General features: G+C 41.3%; 1 long non-coding RNA gene across 3 annotated transcripts in view; it reads left to right on the top strand.

Moving 5' to 3' along the window:
• The first annotated feature begins 6,063 nt into the window (after positions 1-6,063).
• Positions 6,064-14,008, top strand: part of LOC108350950 (uncharacterized) — a 97,472-nt gene continuing 89,527 nt past the window's right edge. Inside the window, exons 1-3 of one of the 3 annotated variants that reach the window (XR_015620787.1) lie at positions 6,082-6,677; positions 7,656-7,768; positions 13,364-13,801. This is a non-coding gene — a long non-coding RNA (uncharacterized LOC108350950). Of the gene's footprint in view, positions 6,678-7,655; positions 7,769-8,587; positions 8,810-13,363; positions 13,802-14,008 lie in introns of those variants that run through there. The other 2 variants (XR_015620786.1, XR_015620785.1) reach the window with 2 other exon arrangements.

The raw sequence follows: 14,008 nt of genomic DNA, 5'->3' as shown, positions 1-14,008 counted from the left end.
TTAGGGCATTACAAATATATTTATTTCATATGGTGTCATACCTAGCCAAAACTCCTTTTGTGATGCAAGCACTTTCTAAGTTGTTTTTAAAAAAACATGTATCCTGACTTCCTTGATGAGGCTCCACTTTCAGTTTGGGATCAAGGCAGCAACACGTGTGCCAACACAATTTTTACTGAACGATAGCTTGGTAGTGATTACTATGAGATATGAACATCACGGAGACAACCATGTACTGTGTGCCTCCCAGTGGTAGCATACACTGCTAAACACCAACTGTTGCTCATAAACCTTCAGCTCGATCCAACTGGCCTCTATAGCCTCAGGTCACAAACTACACCTCATGCATCGAATATAGGAACATAATAAAGTACCGTGTAGAATAAGTCAACAAAACCTAGATCTCTCTAGGGCAAAGAGGAAGTTCTTTGTGCTGCTCTGTGCACTGAAGTTCTTTTGCACAAATAAGATACAAGGGGAACAGAAAAGGGGAACGGTATAAAATGAGTGAGATTTGAGACCACAGTTAAGCACAGTCATGAACCCTTTTGGATGATGATTCCGTGTCTATTTTAAAATGATCAACAAAAAAGAAGTCCAAGTGTCGATAAGATATTTGAAAACAGTAAAAAGCATGAATTTTTAAATGTGATCATAGCATTGTGGTTAAAATTTTAATGTGTGTATATGTGTTCATGTGTGTTTACACATGTGTATATGGATGCATAAGTACACATTGACATGTATGTTTTTGCCTTTTTCTGTTTTCCTTGCAGTTTTTTATTTGTGCAAAGGAACTTCAGCGTACACAACAGAGCAAAAGAACTTCCTCTTTGCCCTAGATACAAGGAGGAAATATATAGTGTCATCCCCAGGACTGGCGTTTCTCCTTTGAAGTAGTACCTTTCATTGTCCTGGAGCTCTCCACTTAGGCTAGACTGTTGGCCAGTGAACCCCAGAGATCCTCCTGTCTCTGCCTCTCCAGCACTGAGATCACAAACATACGCCACCATAGCCAGAAATTTGATATGTGCTTAAACACCAAACTCAGAGCCTCATGCTCATAAGACAAAACATTTTACTGACTGATCTATCTTCGCAGATCCATGCCTATCTTTTAAAAGAGTTCCTTAGTCGTTCTATATTGAAATATCTGCAGATAAAATTTGTTTCAAAACCATCCAGGTGATCAGCAGAGCTGAGACAACGTGTATAGAGATGTAGATGAGACAGATTGTGTGAGAGTTGGTCACGATGCGGAATACCTCTCCTTGAAGACTCTCCATTTTTATTCCCTCTCAATTCTTGTATGTACTTGAAATTTCACATAATTTGAAGTTCAGCAAACACTTTGAAAGTCTTCTCTCATTGCATCATGTGGGTTCTGAGGGTTGATCCCAGGTCATCAGACATAACAGCGTCATCCTTACTTGGTGAGGCATCTTCCCTGCCCTGAAATGATACTTTAGGAAAGGAACTTTTAAGTAGTCTTTCATCTACTACCCTGAAAAGAAAAAATATATATCCTACCATCATCAAAGAAAACCTAACATGCCAATATTGATCACAAAGCAATTTAAGTCTTCTTCCCACATAGCCATGAATGTACTCCAAACAGAGAGCCACTGCCTTCAAAACAGAGAAGGACTTTGCTGTTTTCAGCTTTGTTTACTGAGATAAAGCATGCTATTGTAAATCATATATACATATATATGATATATATGTCAGTGATGAAACAATATGAGATTTCTGAATATCCAAAGCAAAAAAATATTAGTTTTAAAAGTAGAATAAAGGAAAACTGTGAATTCAAAATTGATGGTTGCTTATAAATTTAAATATTAAAAACGTTTCTTTCATTTAGCAAGACTGAAAGCTATAAAAATAATTACTTCCATTAAAGTCAAAATAGAATAAAATTGTTAGTATTAAAAACAACTACAAAATAAAGGATCTATTTAATAAGAGAAAAAGGTAGGCAACACCAATAAATTATTCTCTCTGCAGTACCCAAAGTTCACACTTAAAGTGGCCTTAGATGCAGCATAAATAAAGCTAGTTCATGTGAATAAACAATTATTCTTTCCTAGGACTTTATAGCAAGAGCAAAAATATTTTTATCCGTTCATTCACTCATCCCATATCTATTATGTCTCAACCACGACTAAATAAACAAGGAGACAAGGCAGCGTTGCACCCTTAAAGGGCACGCTTTCCATTGGGGGAAATAAGAATTTACCCAGTGGCTTTTAGGAAAACAGAGATCTAGAGATGAGACACAAATTATTTACTGGAAAGTTTGAAAGAGGGGGGAGAAATCTAATAGAGTAAATCAGAAATAGTTTGCAAAGACAATAGATGAACTAAACCTTATTCTGCTAAAGTAATATAGCAATGGCATGACTCCTACCGACATTTTTACCCATAGATTTGTGTATCATGCACCTGTCATCAGAGAAGCTTCCAGTCAGTGGGAATCAACGTGAGACGCACAACCTGACAGTGTACAGAGACTGAGGATCTTCGGAATAATGTGTGGTTTGTAGCAAATCCTGTCCCTCAGTGCTCAGGGATCCGGGGGGGAGAGGAGATAGAAAAGGAGGAAGGAAGACTGTGAGAGCCTGATGTGATGACTCACAGAGAGGAGACAGTGTCTTCCAAGCACAACAGAGCCGGTGCACATATGAACTCACAGAGATGGTGGCAGTAGCCAGAGAACTCTCACAGGTTCAAACCAGAAACAAATTTATAACTGAGAAGGAAAGTGGACGCAAAATCCCACCCTTAACCAAGAAGCTATTTACAAACGACACTTGCTGAGAAAGGGAAGATCGGTTTTCCTCCAGTGAACTGACACTGGGGGTATCAACCAAACTCCAGGCATCTCCATAAAGCCCGGGAATAGTTAGGTCACACAAAATAGACGCCATGTTTGTTTGTTTGTTTTTCTGGTGTGTGTGTCTGCACACATGCTTTTTGTTTGTTTTGTGTTACTGGGTTTCTTTTTTCTTTGTTTTATTTTCATTGTTTTATAGATTTGTTTTTGTTTGAGAGAGAGAATATGAAGTCATGTAGGCAGGGAGTTGGGGAGGATCTGGGAGGAGTTGGTGGAGAGAGAATATGATCAAAATGCAACACGTAACATTTTTAATAAATAACAAAAGCACTTGGGCGATCCCGGAAGCTGCCCTTTGTCTGGACCCTCTGTGCGGAGCCTCATGCTTCACAAACCTCAAGCAGCTGAAACCCCATTCTCTTTTGAACACTGTTACTCTTCCTCCCCGGAGAGCCACACCACTGCTCCCCCCAGCCCTGAGCGTCAGTCAGCAGACTCTGCTCGTGCATGCCCTTTGGTTACACCCAGCCTGAGCTCCTGGACCATCTTCCTCCTCCATGACTTCTGTCATTTTTGTTGGGTCCAGCATGCAGACGACAGCTGTATAAATCGTATAAATCGGTGTCTCCGCAAAGATGTTCCGACGGATTCTGGTAGATGACGATAAAGCCATAGGAAAAGGGGGTATCGTTTCCTAAGCCATGCAATGCCATCATATTGATTGGTAGCAGGACTCTGTACGGGCAATCACTTCAATACGCGCACTCTTCTATGCTTGACTTCTCACTATGATTACCTTCAACAGCCCACTTCAGCCATGGGATTTCAGAGTCACTCCCTGGCCCTCGTCAGCCGCAGAAATTAGGCACGCTCATCTAACACATCCAAAGACCCTATTTTCTTCCCAAAACTCCGGTTTCCTGAAGCACCTTTCCTATGGGGCGGATGCCACCCACTCAGCTGCTCCTGTTTCTTCCTTCTATCAGTCCCGGTCATCTTTTCTCCTGTCCTGATTCACTTGGGTTGCGCGGACTTTCTATAGAACCACGCTCTTACACATGTTCTCAACGTCTTTGCCCTCTGTCCTTTCACATTCTCCAGGGGGAAAGCAACTCTGAAGGAACCCAGCATCTGCCTTCTCTGGGCTGGCGCTCACGCAGCCACCATATGGTGCCCACCCACACCATCCTCCAGTGTGTTCTCCCTCACTTGCACAGTTCTAGCGACACTGGCCTTTCCACAGATCCCAGGAGCTCCCGCGGCTTTGAATATACACTGTTCTCTCTTCTTGGAATGCTTTTCCTCACAACTCTAAGCATGGCTGGCCCCACCTGGCCTTCACACCTCAGCCTAATAAATAATAATTAGCAGCTCCTGTTTACAGAGCACTTGCTCTGTACTGGGTGATTTATATAAATCTGATCAAACCCAGGGCTTTTAGAGGTAGCTGGCGTTATCATCTTTATTTCTCTGCTAAAGAAATTAGGAATTAGAGGTCATGTAAATTATTCAAGCTCACATTGGTTTTAGTACCATGCTAGCTAACTGTGAGTTTGTATAATATGTTTCTCTGTCTTTCTATTTTGTCTCCATTCTTTCATACTTCAGCCCCCACAGATGCAGCTTCCCAGAGACACCATAAAGTAATTTATAACGATTTCCCAGTTTTCAATTATACATATATTTATTGCCATGCCCCTTTGTGCTTTTATTTTTCTATTTTTTCTTTGTGTGCGTGCATGTGTGTGTGTGTGTGTGTGTGTGTGTGTGTGTGTGTGTGTTAGAAGACAGTTTTGTGGTGTTGGTTCTCTCCTACATTTACATGGGTTCCAGGAATCAAATTCAGATTTCCAAGCTTCTGACCCCCTCACTCTCGGGATTCTTCCTCATACAATCATTCACTGTTTCTCTCCTTTTCTTAGATGTAAGCTACAAAGGCATCCTCTGTCTGAACCACATTCTGTTGTGCCCCAAGGCTTAGCAATGTGTTCATCCAGAACAAATATCAGCCCCGTACTTGTTAAATGGACAGAGAAAATTGAATACGAGGCCAGAGCTGACAGAATAGGGCATTTATTTTTTACCAGAAATCATCTTCAACAATCCCTAGCATGATTATGGCATGATGATTCCCCCCACCCCGTGTGCGTTGCTGGGGACATAACAGAGTAAAAATGTGAGGAATGGGTTTGTAAACCCAACACATAGAAGACAGACCTTGGAAGACAGCAAGTTCTAAACAGGCTACAGGGCTCAGTGAGACCCTGTCTCTAGACACCAAGGGCCAGGAATGCAGTTATCGGTAGAACATTTGCATGCCATGTGCAAAGCAAAGCTCTGGGCTCAGTCCCTAACTCCATGCTCACACGTACACACAGGAGGGGACCGCTGTGTACAACGGAAAGGTAGAGGGCCAATCCTGAAGTCACTGTTAGGGCTGCTGGGGAGGGTGGACTAAAGTAATAGAGTACTGTCCTCCTACAGCCCTTATGCTGGGACCTGTTGAAGCTCAATAGCCCTTTCTAAACAACTAAGACCGATACTAATAGGGCATAAAATGCCACTGTAGAAATATCTGCCGACAGGCAATTCTTCCAGATAGGTAAGAGGGATGAGATAAGCAAGCTGCAGCAGAGAATTTTATTACATTTGATCAAAAGTCATTTCAAGCTACTTAGCACAGTCACCTACCTGTCATATTTAAGGTAACTCACAAAGATCAAAATGGATCAGAGCTAAAGTGAGGTTTTAAGTGTGCAGTAACATTGCAGCTCGGTTTTATGGGGTGAATCTTTCAGAAGTAATATATCACAGAGTCACATTAACCACAGTGTCTAATACAGGTTCAACACTAAGTTTAAAACTGTCAAAGGCGGGCCTCTAAACTGATGTATTTGTTTACACGCCAACTTTGCTCACTCCCTTTTTCTGATATTTTTAAATTACTATAATTTTACGATGCCACCAAGAAATCTTCAGTTTTGTGCCACATACACAGGACAGAATAAAAAATTCTTAGGGGTTGCCAACTTCACAGAACCTGGGAGCAGAATTGAGTGAACTGAGGCATTAATAGAAGTAAAGGCATGGAAGAAACATCAGATATTTCTTAGTCAGTTAAGTCATAGCTCTCAGATCACCACACAAACCCCATGTTGAGCACTAGTTCTACCGCAGAACCTGGAACTTTTGTTGGTTACCAAGGATGCCTTCTGTGATAAAAACAAGAAAGTCCACAGGATTTCAATTTGCTTCAGGTTTCAGGAAGAATCTACGTGGAGAACAAGAGCCAAAGTTGGAGAAAACCTCAAACCACAGCCACTTACTTGTCCACCTGAACTGATGGCTCAGGGCACAGAGGAGTGGACCAGCTAGTTCATGGAGGAGTTGAGGTCTTGGCACTGCTGTGTGATTAGAGTCCATTCCTGGGTGTGGGGATGCACTGGTACTTGAACACAGGTCCACAAAGGCTTTTCATTCAGCAGGAGCACAGGCTCTCAGTTTTGGGGCTACAGTTAGCTGAGAGTGACACAGTTGAGTACTGCTGGATTAGTCCATCTATCTGTGGCATGGCTTCGGTGAGCTCTACCTTACAGGCTCGACCACAGATTCCCATAACTGCCTCTGTTGACGCTCCTCTGTGGCAGATTCTTATTTGCTCACTGTCATTCCTGAGCTAGGATCAGCCCCCCAAATAAGCAAGCTAGCAAGATTTTTACAGGGATAAATTCTGGTAAGTTAGGTAAAGTTAGGCATTGGCAAAAATGTGGAGATCCCAGGAATCTTCTGACTTCTACCAAAAAGCCTGAGCTAACTTTCCAACTCTTTTCCAAAGCAAAAGGTAAGTAGTCCTTACGGATGTATGGGACTTTTTCCCTGTGGACATAGCCACTTACAGTCCAAGTAGATGATGGCTTCAAGAGGGAGATTTGTTTTTCTTGGAAGTGCAATATGACTAGCCTAGCCTCTGCTGGCTAGTCTTGTGTCGACTTGATGTACAAACTAGAGTTGTCTGAAAGGAACCTTAACTGAGAAGATGCCTCCTTATGATCCAGCTGTAAGGCATTTTCTTAATTAGTGATTGATGGAGGAGGAGCCAGTCCACTGTGAATGGTGCCATCCCTTGGCTCGTGGTCCTAACTTTTATAAGGAAGCAGGCTGAGCAAGCCATGGGGAGCGAGCATTCCTCCATGGTGTCTGCATCAGCTCCTGCTTCCTGACCTGCTTGAGTGCCTGCCCTGACTTCCTTTGGTGATGAATAGCAATGTGGAAATGAAATTACAGTAAATCCCTTCCTCCCCAGCTTTCTTTTTATTCACAGTGTTTCACTGCAGCAGTAGAAACCGTAAGACAGCAACATAGGTTTATTTGTTTAGTTGCCTGTCATAAGTTCTTAAGTAGAACTTCTTGTTGACTTTCAATATCATTCAAACTGTCATTCAAACCTTTGGTTGATACTCCTGTTTGGACTTTCCAATAAACCTGCATCTTCCCAGAAGATGTTCCCACAACAGGAACTGATGGGTCCTCGCTCTGGGTCTTAGGTTCTTGTTCAGAACGTGAATTCATACTTGTGTGTCACTAGATTTGATGTTTACAGAGGCCTTTTCTCTAAGGAACCTGTGTAGCTGTGATCTTGGTTATGCCAATACAAAATAGGAAAAAAAATTATTAATTGAAAGGAAGGAAACTAGAGAGGGATCCATAAGGGGTAGAGGGACAGAGACAGTGACAGAGCCATCTACATCCTGGGTAGTAGGCCTACATGCATCCTTTTGTCTTCTACTTCAAGCTGCCCTTCTCTAACGTTTGTCCACAGAGTCCCATCCACTTCAGCGACTCCCCTGGAACAGGTGCACACAAAGGTCACTGGATTCAGGGCAACAGACCAAGAGTTAGTTCAGCATAAGAAATCAGGCTCTGGAGAGCAAGGTGAGTGGGCCTAGACAAGCTCACATGGTGGAGGAGCATGTGTATTGGACAGGGGTGGGCCCTGTGGGGGCATCTCTACTAACAGAAGGCAAATATCTGACCACATGGCAGGAAGTCGTGCCAACACCACACAGTGAGGTGACAGTAGGTCTCAGCAGGAGAAGATCATTTGTCCAGAAATGAAAAATGACAATTGAGGAATTCTGTTACACGCACAGTAGGAATGAGGATTTCTGTGGACTAATATGTGATATATAACCCCATTCTTTCTCTTAAATAACATTGCCTTCTGTTAATTCACGCCAACACAATTCTACATGATTCTGTGTGAGTAGTTTTAGGGGGAGGAAACATAATCATTAGCCTGTTGGGATCCCTAATGGAAAGGTATTTGGGGAACTTGGGGTAAGAAATACAAAATAAAAAAAAATGTGACTACCTTAAAGGTTATTCAAGGCATTTTGACCAATTAATACTACTTTTTATTAAAAGATTTTACAAAATATAAGTTTATTCTCATAAATTCCAGCCCTTAAAAGGCAAGTACAGGAGGATTTCCATGAGTTTCAAGCTAGCCTGGGCTACAGAATAAAACTCTAATCAGAAAGGAAAAAAAAAAACCCTACAGTTTTCACATGTGGTCAAAATGATTACTTCTTTATTTGAGTTTCAAGGATTCTTTCAAAGGCAGGCAAAATTTACATAAGAAAGTCATCTGTATTGAATAAAATTGGCTGTTAAAGAACACCTTATTCTGGGTGCTCTTGTCAAATGCTTCTTTATTTGTTTAATGGGGGAATTATCTTTGATTTTCCCCAGAAACTCTGTGTGGAGTTGAATAACTCCTCCTCAGAAGGGAGTTCTTGTCAGTCCATTGTCACTTAAGCATCAGCAGAAGGGACACAGAATGGAGTTGAAGGGACCTCAGTGTTCACAAGTTACAAAGGAAGTAACAGAGATACTTCAAAGAGGTCAACCAGCCCAGGATCACAGGCAGACAAAATAAACTATAATAGGAAGAAATTTGCTGAAGGCATGCATATTCTTGAGAAAACTATTACTTGTGAGTTCTTTAAAATGGGAAGAGTTCTAACTCCACATCACAACCTCCTGCAAAGGAGGTCTGTATCTAATAACTTGGAAAGCTCTGGAATACATTGAGAAATGAAAAACAAAGCCTGGTGCCTGAGAAGTACCACTGTGTTAATGGGACTATAGTCAAGCTCTTTGGATGCAGTCTGAATTTCCACTTAGCAGCACCAACTGGCCCATGTTCCCTAGTGACGAAATATGGTCCAAAAGGAAGACAACAGTACTCTAGGGTCAGGGAGCAGAGTGGAAGTGTTCCCAAGAAGGAAGCCTGGAAGTAAATTCTTGATTCTCAGATAGAGAGGAAGAATGCAGATAACAAATGCAGATGAATACAGCAACATTCACTCAGGGCACAAAATGACATCAGAGGGGCTGCTCAGTCAGTCTCTGAAGAGCCACAGAAACCGTCCGTGATCTTTTTCACTTGCTAGGTCCATCTCACCTTATCTTCTGAAAACATAGTGGGGGAACTTTATTTTCCTATCTTCTTAAAATCTCTGAGATACTATTTCTATTCAGAGAGAGAGAGTGTGTGTGTGTGTGTGTGTGTGTGTGTGTGTGTGTGTGTGTGTGTGTGTTTCACCTATCTATATGTCTATGTACCACAAGCCTACCTGGGACATTAGAACCCAGATGAAGGTATTGGACCACGTAGGCATTGGATATTATAGGCAGTTAGAGTTACCACGAAGGTGCTGAGAATTGAACCTAGGTCCGCTAGAAGACCAGCCAGTGCTCTTAACTTCTGAGCCATTTCTCTAGCCCTTCTTCCACCATTAAACAAATCTTCTTACTCCCTCCACACCACATGCTGAGGGACCACACATTCTGAAGTTTCTCTGCTTCCAATGTATCTGTTTCTCTTATCTGTGGTCGTTGACCTAGGACCAGGGTGTTCATTCACCAAACAGATTGGTGACAGTCATACTTACTCTAATAAAACAACTTAGGTAAACATATCATACAAAAATAATGTGAAGGCAAATGTTATTGTTTTGAAAACTGAAATGAATGCCATGAAAAATAAAGGGGAAGGTTCCAATTCTGGAGGGGTTGATAAATATCGAAACAGGAGAGAAATGACAGTAAGGATGTTTGAGAGTCATAAGAAATACTATTAACGCTCTTTGTTCTCTTCTCTTCCCTGCTCTTCCTCTCTTCCCTGTCCTTTCTCTCTACCTCCACCTCTTCCCTCCACGTGCTCATGGCCGGCCTTTCCTCTCCTCTCCTCTTCTTCTCTCATTAAACCTCTCCACGTGGAAAAAAAAAAGAAATACTATTAACTACCTAAAACTGTCTATAATACACGTAAGTCAGTGTATAAACACACACATGTAGTTTAAAAGTAATTCTCCCATCTGGGCTGACAATGTTCCCTCCAAGAGCCAAAGACTACCTAACAAAATCCCTATATCGGGCCTGAGAAACTTTTTGAATTGTTGGCCAGGGCTGTCCAAGAGACTCCTCAAACATACAGCCTATTGCTCCTGCCCTTGGTTGTCCTCTCCTCATCAAGATGAAAGGTAGGTCTCTATTGCCAAAGACATCATGCACATCAGATACAGGGTCCAGAGACCCCTAAGCTGGAATTAGCTTGAAAGTCTCCTCCTGAGGACTAGCATGTATAGTATCAGAAAGCACCATGCAAGCTTCTGAGAGGAAAACAACCAATACTCCTACTCAGATATGACACTCATGAACCACAACCAACATTGTATGATAACAATAAGGTTACAGCAGTGGCACCTAGACCTTGTGGTGACCAAGAGCTCTCTAATCAACCTTAAGACCTATTCAACAAAGAAGATCATGGCTGGTACTGGAAACCTAGCTAAGTATCCAGGGATAGGGAAGTCATGGATCTTGGAGGGGAACCTACAACTCCCACTGTACAAAATCAGCACTATCCCTAACGATATGCTAAATATTTGTTCTTACATGCACAGATATATGTAGCATCATGGAAACATCTCTTTGCAACAGATGGAGACCATTGCAGAAAACAGAGCCAATCAAAATGCAGAATTGTGGAGACCAGTAGCAACTGATACATCTAAAACACAACTCCTGCATCTAAGATTCAAGGGTCATTACGGAAGGGAGGATAGAACGATTTTAAGAGCCAGAGGAACAGGGAGTAAGATTGTATCTCCTACTAAGTCAACCAGTATGAAACATGAGTTGAATGAGGATACCAGTAGACAAGCTAAAGTGCAAGGAAGGAACCTCAGGAGCAGAGAACTACAGGCAACTAAGGAATGCTGAGAGCAGGAGCAGAAAAGAGCACATCAAGTGGTTATTCAAATCCAAAAGTCAGCCCTGAAAACATATGTAACATGCAATGTTTTACAGAAGGAGTTGGTTACATTTAGGTATTATATATACATATAAATATGTAAAATACAGCAATTAATGGAAAAAGGCCATCAATTTGAAAGAGAAAATGGAGGAGTATATAGGAGGGTTTGGACAAAGAAAAGGAAAATGGGATGATGTAATTATATTATAATCTCAAAGTAATTTTAAATAAAACATACACACACACACAAACACACACACACACACACACACACACGCGCGCGCGCTCGAGCGCACACACACAACCCAAATTCTTAGGAAGTTTATGTCTGGTTAACAGAGTAGAGCTTCCATTTTCTTGTCTTTTAAACAACACTATGCAAAGAAACTTTGTATTCCTGTTTAATGTCAACTCAAAAAGTACTGGCAGAAAATATGCTAAGGATTTTTTTTTAATGTGGAAGCACTGTCATTGCAAACCCATTGTCTTGGCCACCAAATAGGCAAAATAACAACCTCCAAATTCTATTGCTTATGTGCCAGGAGGCCCATATGACCATCATGGGCAAGTCTTTCCACATCACCTACCACATACTTCATGTCAGTTCATTCATTCATTCAATTAATATTGACTGAGCTTCCACAGGGAGGCTGGCAGAGGGACAATGCTTCCTATTGAGAGGATCATGTGACTCATTTGAGTCCATCAGAAAATATCCACGGAGGGATCCAGAAAAAGGTTACTGTTTGTGGTGGCTTCTCTCTCCTGATAATGCATATTGTGCCAAAAGAGTTACTAGGAGTAACTTTTGAGACTTGGCACTCGTCATACGTGTTCACAGTCTGGTCAGTTCCTGTTGTGATGTAGACTCTAGTACACTCAGTGGAGTGCTGATGACAAGCAGGCTTACAGACCTGGCAGTGTACCTTGACCTGGATGGACGCACGTTCCAGGGAAGCCTTGGTACTTAGACTGTGGAGGGAGAGAACTGGTTCTCATGCACAGAGCAAATTTTATCATGGATTTCTAGCACCTGTTAATGACTACTGACTATATGAAATTTTTCTATAGTACTTAATGTCTATGAAGTACTAAAAATCCTGACAAATGTTTACAATAGAACCAGTAAGATTACAGACTTTTGAGTAACACTATGTTATCTATCATTTGAACATTGAATGTCCCCTCAAAGGCTGGCTTCAATATCTTTGAGGGTGTCCTCTCAAAGGATATGGTAGGACCTTGGCCATTTCCTTCTTGTTTACTACTCCTGATAAAGTCAGTGCTGTTCCGCCATGCACTCCTACTCTGAAATGCTTCCTTAGCATAGGCATGAAGATACACACCGATCAATGATGGGCCAAAATCAACTCAAATGAAAACTAAAGTGACTATTTTCTATTATTTGAGAATTTCATACATGCGTGTAATATATTTGCTCAAACACACCCTTTCATTCTATACCTCCTTTCCCTCCCAACTTCATGTACTAACACACACACACACACACACACACACACACACACACACTGAATTAGCTTAAGGCTATATGTGCATGGTTGTAGTAGAGCTCTACTTGAGCAGGAGTAGTTTCTCAGGGTCTGCATCCTTGAAGGCAACTGATTCTCCCTTCCCCAGCCTCCATCAACTTTCAATAGCTCTTGGCTAGAGGTGGGCTTCATGACTCCCTCTCTTGTCAAGCTGGGACTTAGACTGACTTGACCTTGTATGGTTCTTGGGCATTCAGCCTTGGCTTCTATGGGTGCATATGTACAACAGCACTCTCTTGTTCAGCAGCTTTTATCTTTCTAAGTCAATTAGCATAAATATTTCAATGAACTAATAGAAAACCAACACACAGTTTTATTTTTAATTTGATTTATATACCGTTACAAAATTGTCAAACTGTCAAAAATACTAATGAATGTCCACAATAGAAGTCTTCGAATGACAAATTTTTGACCATCCCTGAAACAGTTTGGATATTGGATTTCCCTCAAAGGTCCTTAGAAGAGTGTTATTAAAACAAACCTTATTTGCGTGTGTTGTGTAGATCTGTCATATGAGCTGAAACATTCCCTCCTAAAGGGGGGATGAGGGAGCTCGTAAGGCTCAGTGTCTTAGAGTTTCTATTGCTGTGATGAAATACCACTACCAAAAGCAACATGGGGAGAAAAGGATTTATTCCAGCTTATCATTCTCAGGTCGTACTCCATTGCTGAAGGAAGTCAGAGCAGCAATTCATGGCAGAAACCTGGAAGTCATAAATGAAGCCATGATGAAGCCACAATCATGGAGAAGTGCTGCTTACTGGTTTGCTCATCCTGCTGCCTACTTGCTTATAGCACCCAGAATTACCAGATTAGGAATAGCAACTTCTCTCAGTGAGCGGGAACTTCCATATAAATAATCGAAACAATGCCCCACAGGCTTGCCCACAGGTTAATCTGGTGAGGACATTTTCTCAATTGCAGTTCCCACCTCTCGAATGACTCTGGCTTTCATCAAGTTGACATATAAATGCATTACTATTCATCTCCATTTTTCATATTCCTCTTTCATTTAGCTCCAAGACCTCATATTAATATTAATATCAAAATAATATTAAACATTATTAAAAATAAAAATTCCAACTTTTAAAAGTCATGCAGTCTTTAAAAATCTAAACACTTTAAAAGTCCAGGCTCTTTAAAATATCCAAAGTCCCCTTCAAAGTTCAAATTTTCTCTAAAATATTCAGTCTCTCTCAATCTATCTGATGTCTTTCTAGAATACCCAGTCTCTTTAAAAATTCAGTCTCTTAACTGTGGACTCATGTAAAATCAAAAATAAAGCTACATAATGTCTTA

The sequence above is a fragment of the Rattus norvegicus genome, chromosome 5, assembly GCF_021556685.1.
Source record: "Rattus norvegicus strain SHRSP/BbbUtx chromosome 5, alternate assembly SHRSP_T2T, whole genome shotgun sequence".
Lineage (NCBI taxonomy): Eukaryota > Metazoa > Chordata > Mammalia > Rodentia > Muridae > Rattus > Rattus norvegicus.
This window is presented reverse-complemented; position numbering and strand designations above follow the sequence as displayed.